The sequence below is a fragment of the Aethalodelphis obliquidens genome, unplaced genomic scaffold (assembly GCF_003676395.1).
Source record: "Aethalodelphis obliquidens isolate GAN/ISIS:26980383/991018 unplaced genomic scaffold, ASM367639v1 scaffold4, whole genome shotgun sequence".
NCBI lineage: Eukaryota > Metazoa > Chordata > Mammalia > Artiodactyla > Delphinidae > Aethalodelphis > Aethalodelphis obliquidens.
The window spans coordinates 63,905,623-63,932,336 of NW_020837948.1; the positions used below are offsets into that span (position 1 = coordinate 63,905,623).

At 42.3% G+C, this 26,714-nt stretch overlaps 1 long non-coding RNA gene across 1 annotated transcript in view; it reads right to left on the bottom strand.

The window, feature by feature from the left end:
• LOC113617467 (uncharacterized) overlaps positions 1-26,714 on the bottom strand; it is an 82,127-nt gene that overhangs the window by 8,554 nt on the left and 46,859 nt on the right. Inside the window, exon 4 of the long non-coding RNA XR_003431664.1 lies at positions 1,918-1,997. This is a non-coding gene — a long non-coding RNA (uncharacterized LOC113617467). The remainder of the gene's footprint in view (positions 1-1,917; positions 1,998-26,714) is intronic.

A 26,714-nucleotide genomic window follows, 5' to 3' on the forward strand; every position in this document is an offset into this window, starting at 1 on the left:
GTCAAAAACTGGAAACAACCCAAGTAGGAGATAGATAAACTGCAGTACATCTATACATTGGAATACTACTCAGCAGTAAAAAGGAACAAACTACTGATACATGCAACAACATGGATGAATCTCAAAAATAGTATTTTAAGTGAAAGAAGTGAGATACAAAAGGATAAATACTGTATGATTCCACTTTTATGACACTGTTGAGAAGAAAAAGATCTGTAGGAGCGAAATCTGATCAGTGGTTTCCAGGGAGTATGGTGGAGGGACAGAATTAATTATAAAGGGGCATGAGGGAACTTTTTCTGGGGGTGGTGGAAATATTCTATAACTTTAGTTTGGTGCAGTTACATGACTGTATATGTTTTTCAAAACTTATAGAACTATACACTTAAAATGGGTGAATTTTATTGTATGTAGATGATACCTCAATAAACCTTACTTTTTAAAACAGTGAGAAAGAAAATAGACTTGCACCAAAAAAACAAACAAATATAAAGAAACCCAAGGGCTTCCCTGGTGGCGCAGTGGTTGAGAGTCTGCCTGCTGATGCAGGGGACACAGGTTCGTGCCCCGGTCCGGGAAGATCCCACATGCCACGGAGCGGCTGGGCCCGTGAGCCATGGCCGCTGAGCCTGTGTGTCTGGAGCCTGTGCTCCACAATGGGAGAGGCCAAAACAGTGAGAGGTCCGCGTACAGCAAAAAAAAAAAAAGAAACCCAAAATACAAAGTCATATGAGATGACAAGTCAGCTTAATACTAGTTGATGTCTATAAGATACAAGGAAGGTATGTATAATTTGTATGATTTTAATCATATTTATATAATAAATTTTCATATATTTGGAAGAAAACCAACTGTGCTTAACTGGGTTGTCAACAAGAAAAATACTTATATAGATGCCAGAGAAGGCAATTTAGGATATAAACTATTCCCCATATATAGTGGGCTGAATGGAGGCCCCAAAAGACAAGTGCACATCCTAATCCTCGGAACCTATGAATGTTACCTTATATGGCAAAAGTATGAATATTACCTTACATGGCAGGAGGGGTCATTAAGTTAAGGATCTTGAGAGGAGGATTATTTGGGTCTGCCTTAAACACAATCCCATGTACCTTTATAAGGAGGGAACTGTGAGACACACAGAGGAGAAGGCCATGTGAAGGTAGAGGCAGAGGTTGGAGTGATGCAGCCACAAGCCCAAAACTGCTGGCAACCACCAGAAGCTGGAAGAGGCAAGGAAGGGGTTCTCCCCTAGAGCCCCTAGAAGGAGCACAGCCCTGTCACCTTGATTTCACTCAGTGAAACTGATCTTCGACTCTGGCCTCCAGAATTACAAGAGAATAAATTTCTGTTGCTTCAAGTCACCAAGTTTACTGGTAAATTTGTTACAGCAGCTATAGGAAATGAATGTTTGTACATCATATGTATATGTTTGTATATATGTATACATATACATATATATGTATATACATATACATATAGGTATAATGTTTGTACATTATAATGATATGGCAATATAAGGACATGAGTATACATGCCTAATTCGACCACAGGAAGTAGGCCCTGTGTGAATTTTTCTTGGATTGTACTGACCAAGGTATCACGTTGCTTGGATTGTTTCCCCACCTCTCAACATCACACCTGGTGGTGGGCCTGCCCAGAGGAAGAAGCAGAACCACAGCCACTGCAGTAGAGGCTGCTCCTTACCGACCCAGTGGCCACTCTCCCTTCTTCCTTAGTAACAGGCACCTACACAGTTAGACTCTGCAATGCGCTCAGCAGACAACCTACATTTCCAAACATCCCTTTTAAGATACAGGCGGCCAATGAGATTTAAGTAGAAGTTACTGGAGAAAGCTGCAGAGAAAGGTCTCCAAAAGAAGTTGATTCAAATGGGATGCAACTGACTTTACTCACCTCCTTTCCTTCTTCCTGCTGTCTACAAGGCAAAAGTGATGGGTAGAGCTCCAGCAGCCATCTCTTGACAGTGAGGTAACCTTGAACAGAGAAGGCATGCACTAAGAATAGAGTAGCAAGAAAGACAAGGAGCCTGGGTTCCTGAGGACCATGGAGCTGCTGTACTAGTTCTGAGCCGCTTGCTTCTGTTTCACATGAAAGGAAACACAAGAGGGCTTTATTTGGTTAAAGCCATTGTTATTTTGAGTCTCTATTAATAGAAGTCAAAAGCAATTCCTAACTGATTTCAGGATCTAATTAACTTTATTAAATAATACTGAAAAACTAGAAAGTTAAAAATGAAAAGTTGTGAATATCTGGATTTCTCCTCTGCTTTAGTTTTCTTGAGAACAAATGTGCTGATCTCATAGAAGATTCCTATTATTTTAATGCTAATCTTTGATTTTTTTCTTTTTCAGTTAAACTGAAAATGAATAGAAATGTACAAGTTAGTTATAAGTCACATCACTCTATGTCCTCAAAACTGCATGAAAAGAGTACCCAGCCCTGTTACTTATTCCAAATCAGGAAAAAGATACCTTAGCAGCCAAATTACCAATTCCCCCCATCTTCTTATATTAGTATCCAGTGTACCCAAAGAGCATCAAAACACTTCCTTACTAAAGTATGTAATTTTGCATTTTGTAGGGGCTGGCTAACTTATTTGGATTCTAAAGAATTCAGACAATTTTCTCCTGATCACTAAAAACACAATTAAATCTACAAAACAGGTATAAAGATGCAAATTCTAAAATCTTAAAAAAAAAAAGTGAACTCTCAGATGAGGGGAATGAATAGGGACAACTGCTGAGTGAAGTGCTTAAAAGCAGATTTATAAAAGAATACCTAGAATAAATGATAAAAATGAGAATAAGAATAAAAGAACCTCCTGAGGCTATAAAATATAAGAGGACCAGCAGCCGGTGGGACTGACTGCCTGTGGGCCTGAACCTTCTCAGCCTCACTTCTGTTTACAAGAGCCCCATTCACACCACCTTACAAATCCTCCATTCACACCACCTCACAGGCTGTCCTGGGGGAGCCGTTTGGGGAAAGCAAGGAATATAAACAGAACCCATAATAAACAAGATCACAAGTCCTGCCAGGTACAGGACATAAGGCAAAACAGTTCGTCTACACTGGGCTCCTAATCTAATTTTACCCTCATTTGCGTTTCCTTCACCCCCATGTTTCCTAAAAGGGAGGTTTAAACCAGTTCAGGGGAAATCAAAACTGAGACGTTCTTGTTGGGTGCACTTCCTGTTGAAAGGAAGCCACTGTACACACACAGGGTGACACTCCAGGAAGCACTCTCCAGGGAGCCACCCTAAGGACACTTCCCAAACAACTGTAACCATAAATGTGTCTGTTCAGCTTATGCCACTGGATAACAGAATTGAGAGGAATGGGGAGTCACTTCACCTACACTTTAATTTCTGCTGGGGAACATTATTATAGACATCTGAATCTGCCAAATCTGCTAGCAATCACACAGGGGTCCACTCAAACCACCATCTTTTCTTCCGTCTACCACAGCACACGTTCCAATACTGAAGTTAAACATGCCATTTTGGCTAATTCTACCATGATGGAGCAAGAGACTGAAAGTGAAATTGAAAGTTTAGTCAACAATTTACATGAAAGCAAGTTATGGGGGAGGGAGGTTGAGAAGACACATACAGACACATACAGACACACACACACACACACACACACACACACACACACACACGGGTCGAGTAACCAATGATTGATTGACTATATTCATTTGTTTCCCTTTGTGAATTCAGTGAAATGAGTTTATGGGAATAAACAAAGTATAAATCATGCATTTTAATTCTACAAATTTTAATTAATGTTTAAATGTATAACTTTATTCTAATTTGAGTCAGCTTACACTTACACATGTAATCAAATATTAAATTAACTTAATTATCAAAAAAAGATAATTAGAACAAACTGTTAAGAGACCATGGAGGAAGAGGCACTCTCATATTGCAGATGGGAGTATGAAATGTTACAATCCCTACAAAGGGGAATTTGGAATTCTAGATGAATTTACCATTTAGACCTGAAAAAATCCACTTCTAGGAATGTATCTTGAAAATACACCTGCATCCATGAGAAATAGCATATGCATAAGTGTATTAATTATCTACTGCTGCATCACAAATACACTTACCAATTGTCTCGGTTTGTCTAGGATTGTGGATTTTACTGAAACTCATAACTTTCAGTGCTCAAACTAGAACAGCCCCAGGCAAACACAGACTGTTGGTCATTCTAATAACAAATTGTCCTAAAATTTAGAAAATATATTCAGTAAGCTTGACAGAGGTCTTGGAAATGATTTTTTTTTTTTCTGACACCAAAAGCAAAAACAAACAAGTGGAAGTACATCAAACTAAAAAGCTTCTGCACAGCAAAGGAAATCAACAAAATGAAAAGACAATATACTGAATAGGAGAAAATATTTGCAAATTATATACCTGATAAGGGGTTAAAATTCAGAACATATAAGGAATTCATACAACGCAACAGCAAAAAAAAAGCAAGCAATCCAATTTTTAAAATAGGCAGAAGATCCAAATAGATACTCTTCTGAAGAAGACATACAGATGTCCAAGAGGTACATGAAAAGATGCTCAACATCACTAATCATCAGGGAAATGCAAATCAAAACCACAATGAGATATCTATCACCGCACACCTGTTAAAATGGCTATTATCAAAAGGACAAGAAATAACAAGTAGAAAAAAGGGAGGATGTAGAAAAAAGGGAAACCTTTTGTACTGTTCGTGGGATTATAAATTGGTACAGTCACTATGGAGAACAATATGGAGATTAACCTAGCAATTCCACTTCTGGGTATTTATCCTAAGAAACCAAAAGCACTAACTTGAAAAGATATATGCACCCCCATGTTCACTGCAGCATTATTTAAAATAGCCAAGATACCGGAAACAACCTAAGTGTCCATCAGTGGATGAATGGGTAAAGAAAATGTGATACACACACACACACACACACACACACACACACACACACACACACACACAGGAATATTATTCAGCCATAAAAAAGAATAAATTTTTGATATTTGCAACAATATGGATGGACCTCAAGGGCATTATACTATTTCTATCTGAAATAAGTCAGACAGAGAAAGACAAATACTATATGATCTCACTTACACACAGAATCTAAAAAACAAACAAAAACCAAGCTCATAGTTACAGAAAACCGTTTGGTGGTTGCCAGAGGTGGAAGACTGGGGGGAGGGGAGAAATGGGTGAAGGGGGCTAAAATATACAAACTTCCAGTTATAAAAATATGTGATGGGGCTTCCCTGGTGGCGCAGTGGTTGAGAGTCTGCCTGCCAATGCAGGGGACACGGGTTTGTGCCCCGGTCCGGGAGGATCCCACATGCCTTGGAGCAGCTAGGCCCGTGAGCCATGGCCACTGAGCCTGCGCGCCCGGAGCCTGTGCTCCGCAACGGGAGAGGCCGCAGCAGTGAGAGGTCCGCGTACCGCAAAAAAAAAAAAAAAAATTGTGATGGGGATGTAATGTTCAGCATGGTAACTATAGTCAATAATACTGTATTGCATATTTGAAAGTTGCCAAGAGAATAGTTCTCGTTACAAGAACAAAAATTGTAACTATGTGTGGTGATGGATATTAACTAGACTTATTGTGGTTATTATTTGGCAATGTATACAAATACCAAATCATTATGTTGTACACCGGAAACTAATATAACGTTATATGTGAATTATATTTCAATTCTGAAAAAGTTTAGGGCTTCCCTGGTGGCGCAGTGGTTGGGAGTCCATCTGCCGAAGCGGGGGACGGAGGTTCGTGCCCCAGTCTGGGAGGATCCCACGTGCCGCGGAGCGGCTGCGCCCGTGGGCCATGGCCGCTGAGCCTGCGCGTCTGGAGCCTGTGCTCCGCAACGGGAGAGGCCACAGCAGTGAGAGGCCCGCATACCAGGAAAAAAAAAAATTGTTTAAAAAAACAGAACTTAAAATGCTAAAACTAGAACAGTCCCAGGCAAACCGGAACTGACTGTCATCCTAGTAACAAAATGCACTAAAATTTAGCAGCTTAAAACAATACACTTTATTTATCTCACAACTTCTGTGAGTCAGGAATCCAGGCAAGGCTCAGCTGAACTTGTGTTCACAGCCTCTGACAGGGCTGCGTTCAAGCGTCAAAGAGGGCTAGGGCCTCATCTGAAGGCTCAACCATGGGAGGATGTGTCCAAGCTTACTTACATGATTGTTCGCAGCACTCAGTTCCGTTGGGCTGTTGGAATGCAGGCTTCGGTTATTTGGTGGCTGCGGACGGGAGGTCACCCTTAGTTCCTTGCCATGTGGGCCTCTCCAACATAGCAACTTGCTTCATTAAAGCCAAAAGAGAGAATTTTCTAGCAAGGCAGAAGTCACATTTCTGGTAACCTAGTCACAGAAGTGATGGCCGTTCAATATTGCTGTCTTCTTTGGTTAGAGGTAAGTTATGCAAGGGGAGTGGCTTACACAATGCCAGGAGATAGGACTCACCTGGGGCCAGCAAAGACTGACCCTCGGCCTAGACACATCAGAACACATCTGTGTTCTATTTCAAATCCTCTCAACTCCCACGTGTTACTCGAGCTACCAGTGCAACAAAGCCCCAAGTCTTGATTAGCTTTACACAGGTGCAACCTGACAGTGCTTTGCTTCGAGCCTGTGCTGATGTCTGATACAGATCATAGTATTCTGAGGGGTAACATAGATGGACAGAAGTACAGTGTTTCTTGAATTTTATTTAAAAGAAGGAAAAAAAAACTTAAGAGCTACAGAGCAGAAAGCTTAAGTTGGATGCTACAATGGAAAAATCATGGCCCTCCACCTGGGTTCCCAGGTAAGTTTGTTCATAGACTCAGAGCCCACTGATTGAAGGGGAGACTGGGTCTTCTCGAAGAAGAGCCCTGCAAGTCCATTACAAGTATAAACAATAAGCATTCCCTCAATCCTTCCCCAAAGTGACCTAGGGACACTTACCAGAATAACTGTGTACTGGAGAAAGGGAAATACAGAGTTGTTTCGACCTTACACTGCTACCAAGAAATCATAAATGCCATTTGCTATTTTTCTGGTTAGAGGAGAAAGTACAGAGGACAGGTAATAAATGAAATTCTCACCCTGCTCCATGTCATAGTGAAACCACTAGTTATTTCTCCAGTAATTGAGTTTATAATTGGGATAGGTAAACTTAGAAAATGGAAACCCGTGTTCACATTAGTTCCCTGAATTTTGAAGTTAGAGCCTTTATAGTAAGAACTGTCATGTAGAAGGCCAGTGTGATTTTTTTTTTTTTTTTTTTTTCCCGGTACGCGGGCCTCTCACCGCTGCGGCCTTTCCCGTTGCAAAGCACAGGATCCGGACGCGCAGGCTCAGCGGCCATGGCTCACGGGCCTAGCCGCTCCACGGCATGTGGGATCTTCCCGGACCGGGGCACGAACCCATGTCCCCTGCATCGGCAGGCGGACTCTCAACCACTGTGCCACCAGGGAAGCCCCCCCCGTGTGATTTTTATAGTTCTAACAGCTTTGGGTGATAGGTATATGCAAAGCAAAATTAGATACCACCCATATTCTTCTCGGGCATCGTTTGAGGGGGGTTTAAAAGTCCTGAAGCCAGAATGTGCCCTATGGGTGTAATGTGAGGCACACTGGGCACCCTAAGTATGCCCTCCACCCACCAGTCTACTTTTGTAAAAGGTAATTACCCCTGAGGGGAGTAACACATTAAAGGAAGTCAGCTATACCTTCTATATCACCCATCAGAGGATCTTCTTAGCCCCAACTAGACACTCACACGATAATCATAGGCCACAACTGATCTACTCAGAACAATGTAGGGCAGGACCACAGGTCACCAGCAGGTCAGCACCAGGGATCTGCATCAGGGAAAGTCTGTATATCAACCTGCACAGCCATTCAGCACTAGCTTCTGCTCAGATACAAGGGATTAGAGCCACACTGGGCAGGTGTGAGAGCTAACCTGGCTTAATATCCTCACTCCCCAAAGGAGCCAGTAACTCCTATAACAACTTCCTAGACAGGCTTTCATGCCTCCCAGGGGACACCCCATTATAAAAGTCACCACACCCAGGGAGGCCTAAAGAATGGTGTCCTGGGCTTCCCTGGTGGCGCAGTGGTTGAGAGTCCGCCTGCCGATGCAGGGGACACAGGTTCATGCCCCGGTTCGGAAAGATCCCACATGCCGCAGAGCAGCTAGGCCCGTAAGCCATGGCCGCTGAGCCTGCGCATCCGGAGCCTGTGCTCCACAACAGGAGAGGCTGCAGTAGTGAGAGGCCCGCGTACCGGAAAAAAAAAAAGAATAGTGTCCTTAGCAGGAATGTATGGTCCTTGATAGCTCCTCCCAGCCCGAATACAACTGACCAGACAGGGGTTATTTTATTGCCAGCAATGTTGCTTGGAAATACAGTTTGCATTTTACCCTTAAGAGGTTGCCAGAATAACAGAGCTTTACAGTTACCCAAAGGTCAAGTCCTCATGCAGAAGAGAAAGGCTTATTTACCCTCAGCCACCCTGGGTAAAGAGCAGAGCCTACAGATCCTGCTCTTCTTTGGGAAGGAGCTACTAGAGCTGCAGGAGTGTTCTGGCATCTCTGGGGAGCTGCACGGAAAGACACAGGTGGAAGGAGGGGAATTCCTGAACCAGCTTTATCTCCTCCCTTTGTTTTTCTGAAACAAGCCCTACTTGAAGTATGAGGCTGACGTGTTTGTTTCAAATAGGGACGCTATGGTGGCAAAAACCCAGACAAATCTTAGGGCTTCATCTGACAACAGAGACTGAGGTGCTTGGAATTATTAAAGCAAAATGTTAACTTAATAGATGTCCTACAAACAGAAAATTCAGGAGATGGATGATGGTGAGAGTTGCACAACAATGTGAATGTACTTAGTGCCACCGAACTGTACAGTTAAATATGGTTAAAGTTTTTAAAAAATAAAAATAATAAATAAAAGCAGAACGTAAATGCCGCCCACTCTCCTCCACTGCACCCTTCAGATCAGGCAGGACAGTCTTACCCAGGGTCCAGAAAGTCCCCTATTAGCTACCTATGAGGCTCGCCCTAGGGGGTTACTCAGAAGCAGCTCTCCTGAGCCCCGGAAAGCTATACTGCCTCCCAGGTAAGCCTGCAGGCCTTCAACACAGGTCCTGGGTTGGCAGGGACCCCTCACCTAAAAGCTTTCCTCTCTCAGGGCCCTGAGCCCTTAGGCCCCTTCAACTCTCTGCTCCCTTCCATAGGGCACACTCTTTCCCTCTCCTAGATTTTGTCATTTGGCTCCATTCCACGTCCCCTGGGATGGAGCTGAAGAGAGTTTAGGGTCCACATGGATGAAGGGAAGAATGAAGGTCCAGTGTTCATTTCCACAGTGATCAAACTGTTTTCCTAGCGAGTGGATGCCTCAGTAGCAATCTTCTGTTCTATTTTGCTGAAGGGATCTCTGATTCTTTTCTCCCCCTCTGAGTTATGTTAAGAACAGGTCTTCTTCTCTCCTCTTAGTTTGATGGGTACCATCCCCCAGGAGATGAAACGCAAGGAACTCATTCTGCATATAAATACTTCCAATTTTACAGAAGCCTGCCTTGTTTATTCCAGGAAACTGAATGTCCGTGGAAAATGGTTTGCCCTGAAAGACCTCACCTCTTCCCAAGGATGTGCGGCGGGCAAACTCTTCAGGGTCTGCCCTGTTCTCCTTATGGCCAAACTCTCCCCTTGCAGCTTGTGGACTGGCACCAGCCCAATGGAGAAAACTCGGTTCTTTTCTCCCTCAGCAAGTCCAATATGCTCCTTTAATGAGTCTAGTGGTGCTATGGTCAACTGTCCAGAGAGCCAAGAACAGGCTTGGTGGGGGCAGGGAGGGTGGGTGAGGACTGATGAGCCGGCATCTGTGAGTCAAGGTGAGCTATGCAATGATTCCTTAATGAATGTGTTTAAGGGGAGGAGATGAAATATTGGGCAGTCTGAGAGGACAGAGGGGGAGAACTAGGGAAAGAGAGCAGATGTTGTAAAAGATACTCTTTCATGTTTCCTGTGCACTAGAAATCTGCAGATGTATGTTGGCAGGGCTACACTCAGAGAACAGAGGGAGGCTGGAGTTTACACATCTGGAAATCATTTGGCAGGGGGCAGAGTTCAAACATTTTCTGCTTCAGCCGCTCGCAGACCTTCCTTGCTGCCCAGGCTGTGGCTGAGTGAGGGGCTGCCATTCAAAGACTCCCTCCGGCCTCACTCCAGGGGAAGCCCTACCTAAGCCGTGGGTTTGCCTCTGTATCGGTTCAGTCACGTAGAAAAGTTGAAAGGCTGACAAAGAGAGAGAACGGGATGGGGGAAGGACAGGAGCGAAGCAGAGAATTCACCACAACTGAGAGAAGGCTGGCTGGAAATCAAGAAACAAAATGTACTTGGACCAAATCCAGTGCATGAGTTAACTTGAGAGCAAAGAACACCATTCAGTGGAGGGGAAAAAAAAAGGCCTCCTCTGCTGCATAGTAACACCCAGGGATCATGCTCACACCACAGTTACTTTTCTCAGAAATCCCTGTACATTTTGCCTTCATTGATTTCAGGAATGCGGAGGGCCCTCTTGATCCTGAGGGAATTACTCCCTTTGGAAGGATTTATGGGGTTCTGCAAAGACAGAGAGCGAGGTCTCGGAGGGCCCGGTCATCACCCCACTGACCCGCAGCCTCTGCTGCCACTGTGAGATGGGGTCCCTCCCAGAAGGGGGCAAGGTCAGCTCGGGTGTTTAGCTTCCCTCTGAGGGGAAGCATATCTTGGGTGAACTTGTGTCCTGGCTCAAAGTTCCTGCCATGCTCAACCGTGTAGACACATTGGCTGCAGCTGCTGGCAGGCTAGGCTTCGGGCTCCATGTGGCCTGTGCAGGAGGTGAACTCACAGGGAGTGTCTTGAGTTAAAGGCACTGGGGCTCACCCAGGCGGGTTAATATGGCCCAGGACCTCAGAAGGATCAGAGTCCACTTGGGGAGAGAACAGAGCACATGAAAAGATGAGTAACAAAATACAGCCAAATGGAATAAACGTCAAGTGTGAGATAAAACATGCTCAGATGGATCTCCTCATAATCCCCATCCCCAAAACCTGTTTAACTTCCTGTCCCCTCTACCTTAATGGATGTCTCTGCCATTCTGTGCTTGCCCAAGGAGAAATATTCATCTCTCCCCCTCAACTTATGTCCAATTCGGCCACAGGTCCCGTTGATCTTATGCCTTCACATCTATTGAATGTCTGTCACCCTCAGCATCTCTAGCCTGAATCGCTGCAGCAGCCTCTGAATCAGTCTCCCTGCTGCCAATCTTGTCTCTTGAGTCCATTCTCTGAGTTATCTTTCTGAAAAGTAAATCTGAGTGTGTCATTGCTCTAAATGGTTCAATGGTTCTCCACAGCTTTCAGGATAAGCTCAACCTCCTAAGCATGACACACAAAATCTTCACCATCTGGCTTTCGTCCACTTTCCGAACCTCATCTTCAGTGGTGCGCTGGTAAATGTTAACAACCAGGCCTCCAGACACACAGTGTGTCATCTTATACAACACACTCCCCGTGAACAATGAACTTCTTCCAGCTTCCTGGCCACGCCCGAATCTCTCTCTCACCCGGGCCTCTGCACATCTTTCTCTCTCTGCCCAGAAAGACCTCCTTTCTGCCTCCCCCGCAACCAAGTCATCCTTCCAGACCCAGCTCCACCAGACAGTCAGCCCTTAGCAAGCATAGTGGCCACCAAATGCTGCCTTGTAATTGTGTGACGGCAGGGCTGCTGCTGTCGCCAGGCACCTTTGAGAACAGGCATCATTTTTATCTTTGTATCCACACTGCCTGCCGTACTTCCTAGCACAGGTGTAGGTTTTCAGTAATCACTGAATTAAAGAACAAACAGTGCTGGCTTTTAATTTACTACTTACATCCTACCCTCTTGTAAAAAGATTCAAGGTTGTGAGTGAGTGTTATAAGCCCTTCCACAGACACAGAGCTCTGGGAACTGAAGTCAGAGTAGCCAGAGAAGACTTCTTGGAGTAGATTTGCCAAAATTAGTAAATTAAAATACAGGATGCCCAGTAAAATTTGAATTTTAGCTAAGCAATGATTTTTTTATTATAAGTATGTCCCATGCAATATGTGAGAAATACTTATAGTAAACAAGTATTCGTTTATCTGAAGAGCATGTTGAACTGGGCACCCTGCATTTTATCTGGCAAGCCTATCTCTGAGGAGGCTGCATTTGAGCAAAAGCCTGATGGATGAGTCAGATTCAGAGAGGGCAAGAGAAGGGGGACTGGTTTCTCTCACTGGAGACTGGTGGGAGGGGCAATAAGCAAAGTGCACGGAGAATGGGACCTGCAAGGAGTTTTCAGGTTGGTCTTGTTAGAGCCCGAGGTTTGTGCTCACCGAGGATGAGAGACCGAAAAGGAGGAGAACGTGGAAGTGGAAATGGAAATGGAAATGGAAGTGATCAGAGAGAAGAGTACGGCCATCATTCAGACATTTGTTTGGTTTACAAGTCCTGAACTGGCCCAGAGGCGACTGGAAGAAAGGACAAGAAGAAAAGGCAGATTTCTAAATGTGTTGGAGGATGGGAAGGTGATCTAAGAAATCCACAAAGATTTAAGACTCAAGAGGAGAGGCCAGATTAGAAGGGGCAGGCAGAGGAGGACGAGCTTCATTTAGACCAAATGACATTGATACGAAAGTAGGACCCTCCAAGGAGAAATGTACAGCCAAGTAGGAGGTGGGGTGCTAGGGCCTAGGCGTGACAGTGATCGTGGAGTGTCACTACATATGTGACAGGAATGGTTTGCAAGGGCCCTCAGTCACTTACATGGTCTACATACATGACAGAGGAATGGGACTATCCTCACACATATCCGAGGCAGTGTGACAGATCACTAACACGCTCATGTGTTCAATGACTCATCCTCATTCCAGGGATTCTCAAGAGTCCACCAGGCCACTGGGGAGATGTCTCACTCTTCCGTTTCTTGAAGGAACAATTGATGCAGTTCACTATAAGACATCCATAAGATGGAAAAGGGCATTTTCCCAGTAAGTTACCTAAATGTATTGTAAAGTCCAAATTTAATATACTTCAAATATGTGCCTAATCGGAGCAAATTTGCTTATCTACGTGAAATTGGCAGAGGTACAGTCTGTGGATAGGAAAATACTTTGAAAATTATACTGCACTATACAAATTTAAGAATATTATTTATACAAACTGCATATCTAAGAGATAACTGAAAATAATCACCCAGATATCCAAAATTATGTTTGTGTATTGCCAGATGTCTGGCTATTTCAAGAAAATCGAAATCAGCCTTATGCCCCTTCACTCCCTATGCTCCTCTTGTCTTCCCTTTTTCATAGCACTTATCACTATCTATCATACCCTATAAGGAATACCTTATTTTGTGTTTTCCCTGACTACCCACAAGACTGTATGAGCCTTGAGGGCAAGAATTTAGATCTGTTTTGTTCGTGGTTATACCTCGTGCTCCAAGCAAAGCTTATTTCTGATTGAGTGAATTCACTTTAGTTTTCAAAGGGATGACTGAGCTTGCATAAATATATCTTGGTAGCTAGGAAATATCCTGAAAGACAAATATGAAGAAATCTCCAAATCACAATATCCATTGTCCTAATAACTGGGCATCAAACGGTCATGCAGGCCCATTAGGAGACACTGACCATGTAAACCTGATTGTCCTAAAAATAAGACATGTGTAGGCCAAGGCCTGAGTTATTCCTGGTAGAGGACACTATAGGCATCTCAGGTGACCCGTGAGAGTTAATTTCCCTCCCTGAGTATGGACCTTGCTAAGCTCAACTGTTTGATAGCTCTTATGTCCCTAGAGGCCTCAGGTCCTCACCCCACCCCTGCTGAGGACTGACTCAACACAGGCACCATGCAGACTGTGCTTTTCCCATCTTCCTAGGATATTGTGTTTGTCTCAAGCATGAGAGGCACATTTGAATTCCAATTCCAGAGCTCAGCATGTCTATTTGAGCCTATGGTTCTTTTTGCACAGTTCATTCCCCTGTTGTCTGTAGTAATCCTAATCGTCTTGGAGTGATGACTGGACACCACCTCGCACATGGTGTTCCGCAGAGCAAATGCAAGAAAAAGGATCCCTGCTCAGCTTCCCAGCATGAACTGGCATCCCTGATGTAGGCAAACACACAAAAAATACACTGCAGCTAAGGCTCAGATGAGCCTTGAAAGGCATCCAGCTGCACTCCTAAACCCAGCCGGTATGTGTTCTGGTTAAATAATGGAACAGACTGGCAAGTCTCAGAGAACCCAGTGCTGAAGTCCAGAAGGTTGTCATGTCTGTGTGTGCCTGGCCTCCCTGGGAGGCAGGAGGACAAGGGGGAGAAAGACTCAGTAGCAAGATGCTAAGGGAGATGGAGCTGTCCCAACTAAGAGAGACCCTACTAAATAGTTCAATCCTTCTTGGAGTCTAGTTTCAAGGAGATGGATAGAAATTAGCAGTGAGAGGTGGGCCACAAGGCCCATAGAGGGCAAACTGGAGAAACCGAAAAAGTCACGGACGGTGGTGCCTGAATCCCAACAGGTCATTGTGAGGAAACCTCATGTACCTCTCACCACTCCCTCCATCTACTCCTCTGTCTCCTCTCATTGTGTCAATCACCTGGCCCCCCACAAAGAGCCAGAGAGGAGGCTCCCCTGCTGTCTCTTTCTACCTTGGGGGACTGTCTCCTGCAAGCCCTCCTCTTCCTCTGTAAAGCCACCCAGCTCCACAGAGCCTATCAACCCGCTCTCTTTTCCACTCCTGTCCTCAGTCGATTCATCACAGTGTTCCTCTGGCCTCCTAATTGCTGCCAGACATGAAGCTGATGGGTCGGCCTTTATAGACACTATTACTGCCAGATCCTCTTCCCTTCACTGTTTGCAAGCCTGTCTCTATTTAAGCCCTAATCCTTTTTGCCATTTTTGACCTAGTTCCCATTATTTTATATTTTTCCATATTAAGTTAAATAAGCCACTTGTCAGCCTGCATATATCTTATCGGATCCAGCTCTTCTTTTGTGACTTAAATGAATGCCTAATGGGAAAAAAATTGCACCGGCCAGTTCCAGGGATTTATTCACTTTCTTAACTTCCAGCTTAAAGGACTAGATGGAAAGTCCCTTTTAAAATGCTGGCTACCACCTAGAGGGGTGGAATAGGGAGGGTGGGAGGGAGACACAAGAGGAAGGAGATATGAGGATATATGTATATGTGTAGCTGATTCACTTTGCTATAAAGCAGAAACTAGCACACCATTGTAAAGCAATTATACTCCAATAAAGATGTTAAATAAATAAATAAATAAATAAAAATGCTGGTGATATTCCTTAACTAGGCCAAGAGGGGCTGTAACTCATTACCATCCTACTTTCTGCAATCTTCAGATGGATGAATATGTTTAAATGTATCAAAAATATATAACAAGTGTGGACAAAGCACTCAAAACTGGGAGATCTACCCATTCCTGGATGAAAAACTGACAGCAGTTGATGAATGTGTTTCACAGATAAGGAGAAAGAAGAAGAAACTGAGCCAGAGGGAAAAAGGAGAGTGAGGAATCAGGAGTTCAACAACAGACACTCAGCTGAGGCATAATTAATCCTCCCTCCTCATCTTAAGCCCCAGATAACTGTATGTGTAACCGAACAAAAGCCAAAGAGGCACCACTTTCGAAAATATTGTTTCTTGAAACATGCATGACGTTACCAGGGGTCTGAACAAAGACACCGTTCGTGATAAAGAACCCACAGACTGGCACCCTCACCCTCTTCCTGACAAATTTTAGAAGGAATTACATGCACTGTGTTTGTACCACAAACTCTTCGCACCAAACCAAACTTTTCAAGGCTCTCCTTATTGCTTGAATATGCTCTATCTTGCTTGTCCATCACTTAGGGAAACATAAAGACTACTCAGTGGTGTTTTCATGTGCTATTCTTAGTCTGTTTTTCTCCTCCAAAATCAAGTAGTTTCACAGCTAACCAGCTGAAACCGTAGAGCACGTGGAATTCTCAGGGATTATACCCAGAAATAGTCATGTCCAGGTGGTTTTATAATCTTGGCAAGGAGTGGTGACTGCCTTGCCCTGGCTGGTGGCAACCTGCATTGCAAAATACAGAGACGATGACAGGGACAGGTGAAAAATAAGAAATAAAATTTATTGGTTTTGACCCTCCAAGAAGAGGAGCTGATGCTTATTTTTTCAATTCTCATTGAATTGTAGAATCAATCTTTTCTATTTTGAAAGAGTAGTTTTCATTACTGATAAAATATCAACAGTAAAAAATAAAGAAATAACATTAACTCTGACAAATCACGTGCTCAACAAGGTCCTCCCTGTCCATTCAGTTTAAAGTAGACTCCGTCACTCTCCTATCACACCCTCCTGTTTTATTTTTCTAAAAACATTATCATGAAATGTTAACTTATCTGTGTAGTGTGTATCTTCGCCCCTCAATTTGTCTCCCCACATCCCCACCTTGAAGGCAACGTTTCAGAAGAGTCATAATTTCTGTCTTGAACATTACTGAATCTCTAAGGACTACATGAGTACCTGACACAGAGCAGGTGCTCAATAAAAATCTGTGAAATGAATGAATAAATGAACAAACTCAGGCTTTGTGAGTCGTGGTGAACAGTTTGGTGCAAACAGCAGGCATTTTAGAACCAGGCAGACGTATGTTTGATTCTCAGTCTCAGTCCTTATTTAATTTGAGCCCTTGGGGAAAATACTCAAAGTCTTAGAATATTGCTTTCTTTAGTCATAAAAATGGGGTGATTAGTTACCACCTCATAGGACTGATTTGAGAATTAAATGAGAAAACATGCATAAAGCACTAGCATAATTTCTGGTACACAAAACTCAAGATATGTTAGCTCTTTGCCTACTCCTGAGCTTTTTTCACTCACCGACTAGTACCTTTACCTATGCTACAACTGGGGAGCTATGGAATTTAGTGCTCACAGAGCCTCAATGTTAAACAAAATTTTCAAATTCGGTAAAACAAACAAACACACAAAACAAAGAAAGAAAGAAAGTGCTACCATCTGGCATGGGTCTTTGTTTCAATTAGTTTTCTGAAATTCAGAAGGAATACAGAGTTCAGCAAATTATTCCCTGCCCTAAATTGGAACATGGAGTCAAAGACAAGCACAGTTGAACAAGTCAACAAAAAACTTAATTTTGCTACAAATCAACATGATTTGGGACTCTAATCTTAAGGACACATTAGGGGAAAATACTCACTACTCAGATGTCACATAGCCCATTGGAATTATAAAAGGAGGCATTAAACATAATCCCCAATGGAGGATCCAAAATTCAAATAAATCGATGATCACGGTTTCCTAGAGCAAGTTCACTGAGTTTCCAAGAGCCTCCCAACATCAAGGGAGTACATAAATTATACAAGGCTATAAAGTCTGACACAGTAAAAGTGGTTCATTCTGAAAAAGGAAATGAATTCTTTAACCTTGACTAACAAAACACCACCACTGATTTTTCTATACTTTCCTTTGGAGTTTACAACGGAGAAGCCACTTCATTTTGTTTCTCTTTTATTTATATTTTGGGGGTTTAAGCACTTGGATACAAGTTTCCTAAATCTCAGGAAGGGTCACCAGAAGGGAAAACAATCCCAGTTTGTGGCACCCTCCGAATCGCGAGCAGCCCTACTTAGGATCAGGGTTCACTCTACTTGAAATACTACCTGGAAAGTAGTAGACACAAAATTACAGGTTATCTGCTATTACAAAGAGATTTGTATGAGCCTGTTGTTTTGTAGTTTTTATTTTGTTTTCTTTTTTGTTTTTAAACAAACATGCAGCATATGTTTTCCCAAGAGAAGAGCCAGCCAGCACCAGACAAGAGTACAAGCGAAGCTCAGGGACTCAGAACATGGACTTCGGAGCATACTACTGGGTTTGAATCCCTGTTCCACATCTTACTAGCTGTGAGACCTCAGGCAAGCTACTTTACCTTTCTGTGCTTCAGTGTTCTTGTCTGTAAAATGGAATGATAATGATAATAACAGTATCTACATTGTAGGGTTGTAATGAGGAAACAATGAGAATTTGTAAGGAACTCAATAAAGCTTGTTAAAGCCTTTATGTAAGTCAATCCTAACTCAAAGGAGATTTTCAGTGTTTTTGTTCTGTGAATGTGTGTCCTCAGTGGGAAGGGTAGGGATAACCACCCCACCTTTAGTGGGGTGATGAACAGGGACTCTCTTCACCTTTTCCCCCCTTGTCCCAGAAGGTGGAAGAGGTAAACATGAGTTGCCACACTTTTATTAAGTGAAAAACTGACAGAAGTGAAATGAATAACAAAGCCAATCCCATTCACCTTAAAAATCAAAGGAGGATGCAGCAATTGAACCCTAGTTCTTGGATTTCCAGGCCTCCCTGTCACCTTCTACAGGCATCATTATAAATCGTGATCTCTTCCCAGGGCACAGATCCTGAAGATAAGTATTGGCAAAGTAAGAATGTCAAAATCTCCACCTTCTGAGGGCCACCACGGAGTCAAAAGAAGTAAAATAAGACAACATCATTCTAATACTCCTGAGAATATAATGCTTCAGCATGAAAAGAACCCTTCAGATTCTTCAGTGTCAATCTGACCATGCCCTGTTCCTTATCGCTCACTGCCTTGCTATGTCTTACCTTTGCCCACTAAGTACTGGGTGGTCTCTTTGAAATCTGAAAATAATTTTCAGTACACTCCATGAAAGCAGCCCATCTGCTAAGAGAAAATTTAAATGAAACTTCTGGATAGCTTTCTTTACCATGAGATGGGGATGGTTTTAAAACTAAAGTTTCTGAGGGGGAAGAGGAAGTGTAATTTGTGAACCCAACCTGGGTACCCACCAGAGAGGGCTGTTCACGGATTTTGGGCCAGTCCAGATGAGCTATGGATCTCCAGAACCCAGGGCAGACTCTCCTAACCAGAGGATAATTCTAGAAAGTGAGAACAGAGACAACATCACCCTACTCATCATTACTGTAATAATGAAGAACCATAATGACAATGGCAGGAGAAAGCAGAGAAAATAAAATGTTACAAGACAGAGAGGCAGTTAGGAAAACTGCATACCGATCATTTTTCTTCAGGACACACCACTGAGAAAAATTAAGTCTTTAACCTCTGATGGCTTCCTGTGGCGAAGCCATAGAAATCTAATTGAGAGACTCAGGTCCACAGAAATCTGCTGTCTGCTCCGGCTGCAGAATCATATTATGATAAGCCTTTGACTTGATTACTGTAAGAAACAACGAATTGTTGCTAAGACATCATTATGTAGACTGCACACCCAAACGATGCTTTTCTAATCTTTGTTCACTGGTCTCTCCCCCCATTATCTCTAGCAAACAGATGAAGGAGAAACCTCAGGGGGCACTGTATTCTGGGGGGGTTCCAAATGCATGTATTTCCATTGAAAAGACACAATTGAGTGGTGCATAAAAGACAGAAGGGCAATTACTTCTGGGATAGCACTGTAATATTACTGATATTACAATACACTTTCTATTTGTGGAGTTAGTAAAGATGTTGGAACCACAAAGCCTTCTCACAATTATGTGCTCGCTGCTCATTATATCTGCCCATTGCACATTCTGAGACAGTAGAAGTATATCTTCCCGTTTGCCCACAAAATTTAACTCCAATAGTATCTGCACAGAATAAACCCTAGCCAAGGGGAGGGGTCTCAGCACACTTTTATACTTTTTCTTTATCTGGCTACTAGCAGGTGTAAATAACTTGACAAGGCCTGTGGGCTTTCAGAGGAACAAGAGGTGCCTGAAATTTTGTCTCAAGTCTCCCTCCCTGTTCTCCATTAGAGTAACTTCATTCACTGTTGCCGTAAACCTCCACCTCTTCTTCATCCAGAAATCCCCATATGAAAAATGAGCTGCTCTGGCCTTCCCCAACTCTCCGAGAACACAAAGCAAAGCCCTCGCCCTCCTGACCAAACAGAGCTTTTCTCAGAAGCATCACTTCCTGTTACAGTGATCTCTCTACAAGTCTGTCTCCCTGACTTGGCATTTGAAACCCTAGAGCCAAGCTTAGTTCCCAGCTCTTGGGAAATGTTCTCTGAATAAATGAATGGATGAAAAAATTAATCAACTAAAGATTGCAACTAAACAGTTAGGATGCCTAGGAACACAAGATGTTCACGCCTCCTAGGAGTACAATTCTCTCATTAAGTATGAAGTTGAGGTTGCAACTGCAAATAGAGTACCCCCAAAGTAGCACGATAATTTTTGATCAACCAAAAGTATCCAGTATTGGTTGTATTACCTTAATCTTCTATGACATGAAACCAATAAAGGGCAATACAGGTTAATTTACCATAAAGAGTAACAGTATGAGTAGATGTTATTTTCAGTGATGTTCTTGTTCTGCAAATGGGCAGTGGGTTCCTAGGTATTCATTATCCTATTAAAAATATTGAACCACACAGGTCTTAAACCCAAGATTGTGATCAATGATCAATTAAATTCTACACAGCTAGGGGTTTAAAAAAATTAAAAAGAGCAAACCTTCCTGTAATGTATAATCCTCAATCTTTTATTATAACTATTTGTCTTTGTATAGCTCTTCAACTTAACTAGTACTCAGTGCTCTATCTTACTTAATGATTTAGATTTTTTGTCTAGAGCTTAAAAAAATCCTTTGTTAATACTGAAAATGGTAGATAGACAGTACTCAATAACCATAAGTGAGCTGAACAGTGATATGATTTTAAGCAGATGTTCTGTTTAGGGGACATTATGGACTCATGACCTATTTGAATCTACACAATAAACTATGTTAATATAAAAAGAAAGAAAACAAAGACAATAGGTTCTGCTACATTCAGGCACAAAGCTTAAAAGAAAGACTTGTGAAAAACCAATTCAGTCCTTATTTTCCCTCATTCATGAGCAGTGTCCTCTGCTGTCATAAAAGCTAATCCTGGTTAAAGTTCAATTCAGAGGACAGAACTGAATTAATTAATGTTCCAACAACAATAACAACAATAAAAAGAATAACAACTGAGCAATGACTTTCCACTTGTATAAGGCTTTGCTGTTTCCATGACATTAGAACCCATATTTGTTACCAACGCTAGGATTCACCCAGCACACAGCCAGCGGAGCAGAGAGCCCAGTCTGAGCTGAATAAATAATCATTTGTGATGGTGACTGCGTTGACTATCTGCTGACTATCCACAGCATTCTGCATCAATCGTTCAGGAGTTAGTATGAAATCTGATTATAAACACTTCATTTTATGGCTTGCTTAGTACTCACCTAGAGAGAGCAACATGATTAACAGGAATGATATTAGAATTTAAGCAGAGGGAGCATTTTACTATGTAAGGCTATAACGGTGCCTAAAACGAGTCAATTAGCTGCAGGTTGAGAACTCACCCTAAACACAAGAGGATATCCAATCATGAAGAAAATGCCATTTTGCTTTATGTTATCGGAAGGATCTCTGAGCTACCATTTAAACCGGGGCTATAAGAGACTATCACTCCTGAGGCCTTCATAACAATTGTTCTAAATTTGGATCTCATGGATGGCAACCTATCTGCAAGGACCTTAGAGGGAAATGCAATGTCACAGAATATGGGTTAAGGAAAGGGTTTTGCTGAGGAAAGTGGAGATCTGCACAGCTAGGCTCGGCAACAGTAGAGGAGGTGAGGCCACCCACTGTATCCATAGAGAGGGGGGCCAGGGCACCCTTCTGGACAAGCAGTGTGGCTTATGTCCCAGTAGAGGAACCCGAGCCCCTTTCTCTATGCCTTTGTTAAGGACATACAGGAGAAGGTGGCTTTGTTATAGGAAGGGCAGATAGACTCCTGCTGCTAAATGGGCTGGCTTTAGATGCTAGCTGTTTATCAGAATCGTCCAGGAAAGCCAGGCACCCAGCAACCAGAGATCTTGAGGCCCATGAGGGATTGCAGGCCATCCTGCTAGGGAGAAAAGCCACCCATCATGTGAGAAGCTGAGCTTGGACACACCACCTCTCCCTGTCAGGGGGAAACCCCCAGGGCCAGCTGAATCACTGTCAAGGCAACACAGGGAGGGTACCTAAGATCATCCGCAGATATCTATTCCTTACATCACAATATGACCCATGAAAGTTTGCAAAAGACTATGACATGAAATCATGCTAACCTAAATTCTTTGCTTCCCTGTGTCTTGATGTGGCTTTATTAGAATGATCCTGTTCTAACTAATGCTCAACAAAGTATTCTGTGAAAAGAGGGCATCCCTTGCCAGGTTTCTTTCTTTTCTTAGAACTAACTGTACATATTTCTCTACCAAGCAATTATAAATCCTTTGCCTCCTTTTATTTTATAATTTATTACACTAGGACCAACGCTAGGAAAAAAAAAACCAAACTGTGATGTAGATCACATTTGTCATCAGAGCTCCCCACCTGCACACTGCTGTCTCCCTCCCCAGGTACAAGGTCCTTGCATTGCCCACTTGGGCCTCAGCCTCAGGGCACTAACCTCCCAACCTGACCTGCTTTCACCAACAGGACTGCCCGCTTCGTGCCTGATTCTGTAACGATAAATGGTGACTTCATATACAGGTAAATTAACTCTATGAAATTGTTTCACTTTCTAGTGTGCAGTGAACTGAGTGGTGACGAATATTCTAAGCACTCAGGGAGGATATTTTCATGAGGGAAGGCTTCTTAGTTCCTTACTTTGTGTCTGTGGTCCTTTTGCACTTGGATTCAGCTTGGCTTGCTGCCACAGAGGAGGCTGGACTGTCACAGCTGATGAGCCCTCACATAACACACTTGAAGTCCTTTGGTTAAGTTCACATCAGCCTCTTGTCCCGATCTGGATCTTCCAGCTCCTCCAATTTACTTTTTACCATCATTTATTGTGTGTGTCATTGCTGCAGACCACTTCATTCCTTTTACGGAATGAGGCTGTGTATAAATCAACTCGTGATGACTGTGCCCTTGGGCATTGCTCCCTAACAGTTAGTTTCTGGTGTCTGTGAATCCAAAAATGAGGCCAGAGTCTCAAGTTCTTGTTGATGAGCTATTAAATACTTGGTTGACTAGGAATAATGTCAAAACAGTGTACTGAACTTGGAACCCAAAAATCTCAGTTTGATTCCTGACCCTGAGTTTCCTTATTTACCCTAAATTTCCCTTTCTCCTTTGTTGTTTCTCCATACTGAGGAGGGGTGGGGCATAATAAAAAAAGAAAAGCAAAGGCATATTCCACAGGAAATCACCAAAGACTACATTCTTGGCAACCCTTTACTGTCAGGGACAAACTTTTTTTTAAGAAAAAAGGAAATATCATATTGAAAATAATTTATTAACTGATTAACTAGCATGACAAGATATGATTCTTAAGTCTCATTAACAAACCAACTGCTAGCCAACACTCCAAACCTCCTTTATGAGACCTTTTAATATTCCTTAAGCTAAGTTTCCGAAGGTCTAAAACAGATTGCTTGACCTTGAGCCCATATAAACAAAGTTCTCCCAAGTATCCCCCAAGCCCTCCGGTGAGGGCCTGATGGCTGGATATGCGACGGCACAGGAAGTTCAGCATGTACTGCACGATGCATGCTGAGGAATGTCTGCAGCCTTGGAGAATCAAGCAGGTACCTGTCTGTGTTTCTTGTGATCTCAGGACCTGGGAACCAGACCAAGTCTAACCATGTTTCAACTGCAGCAAATCATTAGCAAAACAGGCAAATGGCAACAGTGCAATTGCAACAACAAGCAGGTGGCACTTTTACCAAAGATGTTATCCTAAAAACACAACTAATAGGCTAGAATGTAAACAGCACACCTTTCTCAGAAACAAAGAAGTCTTACAGCTGTCAGTGGATCCACGTCTCCTGATTCACTTCTATACAGTGGGCATTTGAGGTCCCTTCATAATATGTAGAAGTGAACAACCAAGCAAAGAAACAAAGAAATAAATGGCACTCCTGTCAATGTTTCAGAACCACCAGAAGACACACCAAAAACTTCAACATAAACCCCAGGTCTTCTGCTTCCGTCAAAATGTTTCTTAGTTGCTCTTACTTCTATATTAATCAGCCTCCAGCTGGTTCAAGATTTGTCATCATAGAGTGAGATTCTTTCCTTTTTTTATGTAAAATTAGGAATTCAATTCCTTTGTGGTGCATCTTTTTAAAATCTATAATGATTTTTTCTTCTCAAATATTATGTCACATTCAATTTTGATAGCCATAGGACAAAGCGGATATTCTCTCATTTTTTTAAAAACATCAAAATATCTGAATATTTTAAGTATGACTGAGTGATGAACTGTCCTAAATAAATCTCTTAGATCCTTGATGTATTATGGGATTTAACAACAAAATCGAATATTCCACAAGTACAAAAGCACTATATGTGTCAGAAATAGCCCAGCTGCTCCAGAATAAGCTGGAGTGAATGACCAAAGCCCACCTGTCCCATTACACTCCCTCCACACACACCGTCACCACCCTCACACACAATATTTCCCTACACACAACTTCCCAGATGGACACAGAGGCACCTCTGAAAAAGATAGGCTAAACACTACTACCCTAAATACAGTTCAATCATAAAGTCTAGTAAGAGATATATAGTTCTTTCAGATACTTCAAAACAATAAAAAGCATTTTTTAAATATTTCTATAGGCTTAAGATTCTAACAGCACATTGAGTATCTACTATATATCACCCTGTCCTTGGAGTTATATATTCTCATTAACATATTTTTCCCTAAGCAGGAACCAGTTGATTTCTATACGATGAACTGAACTTCCAGCTGGGTCAATGCCTCTGTAGTACGAATTATCTGGGAGATATCACAGCTACAATTTTCATGATCAACTTGCACTGTTTTCCCCAGCTATGGCAAAAATCCAGCAGTTTTTCCAGGCCTCCTGCTTTGTGGATGGTAGAAAATGTTATAGTTACACTGAGATAGAAGTTGATGAAAATTTATATAAAAGAAGCAAAAAAAAAAATGTGTGTGCCTGTGTGTGTGTATTACGATATATACATGCCTCACCTGGTTGTAGAGGAAACAGGCATTAGTACAGAGCAGGTCTCTTTCTTTCAAAGAGACCCATGTCATTTTCCCAGGTTTTATCCAAATACAAATTGCAAGACAACCTAGACCTTTTTCCCTTTCACATGCTTGCACTGTTCTCCCATGAATAATTTCTGGGCTTACCTCCTGAGTCTGCCACACAGTGGCTTTGTGACAGTTGACAGGTTACTTAACTTCTTAGAGCCTCTCCTTGAAAATGAAGATATTAACATCATCTGTCAGAGAGTTGCTATGGTGATGAAATAAAGGAGCATCAATGTTAACTTCTGGGCGCTTCTACTCACTTACATTAGATAATGTGCCACTCCTGCCTTTCTTCAGGAGTAAGATTATCTGCACCGTTATATCAATACCTCACCTTCAGGGTACAAACTTGCAAAATATCAGCTTTTCATCTCTCTGTCCATCAGTAAATGGATGCCCTATGCACACACAGAATGCACAAACATGAAAACGTGCATTTTTAATGACAATGGTACCAGTACCAAGGGAGTTGCATAACAGACAACATGTTTTAAAGTAAGGAATTATTTTCCGAGTATTAATTTACCAATTTTCCACACACCAAGTTCCCAAAGCAGTCAAGAACATTTGAGACCCTGCAGGCTTCGTGTTTCCCCTAATGGGGCACTAATTGTTTTCAAATAAATATCCTTAGTGTGCAAGTTCTCCGTGTAGAATGAAAATGGATTAAGGAATGGTAAGCATAACCCATCATTCTGGTGTCTACAATGTCACACTTCAGAAGATTCCCAGAAATATCTGGCTGGGATTAAATATACTTAATATCCAATAAAAATATTTAATATTTGAACTATAAGAGTATCAACTATAAAACACCTCCCTCAAAAACAAACACAATTCTATCACTGCTTCCTATAACATTTACTCTTCCGAAAATGATGTTATCTTTAATACACACACACACACACACACACACACACACACACACACACACACCACTCCTTTGATACAAAGTATTTTCTATGTGAAAGGCTCTTTAATTTTGTGTTTTCCTTCTTTATTTGCAACCTTTTTAGGACTTTAAAATGAGGTGTTTTAACAGCGCCACCTTGTGGTGATGAGCCATTTCAAATTCATCCACCCACCATCACTTCTCTTCCCCCACCTTTTCTCGCTTCTGTTTTGTGAGCTGTTTTTTCATTTGCACTCATTTCATTCCTCAGCGTTAGTGTTACTGAGGATGATAAAGATTTCATCAAAACAAAGTAGGTCATTAAAGAAGCTAACAAAAAAGCAATGGTGTGAGCAGAACAGTAGAACCCGTACACTTAAGAATATGCCTCTCTTCAGGGGAAAGAAGTGTAACTAAAAATCAACCAGAGATTTATTAAGAAGAATTTGCAAGCGGGTTTTAAAGGAAAAGCTAATCTGACTGAAAGCACTTGGGCTGGAGTTTTCCTTTCATCTCCACCACATTTTCTTCCCTGTTGCCAGTCTGAGAGCCAGGCAGTTCAGAACAGTAAGCAAATGTTTCCCAGAAACAAACAATGGAATATCAAAGCCATTTATATTCTTCTCACAGCAGCA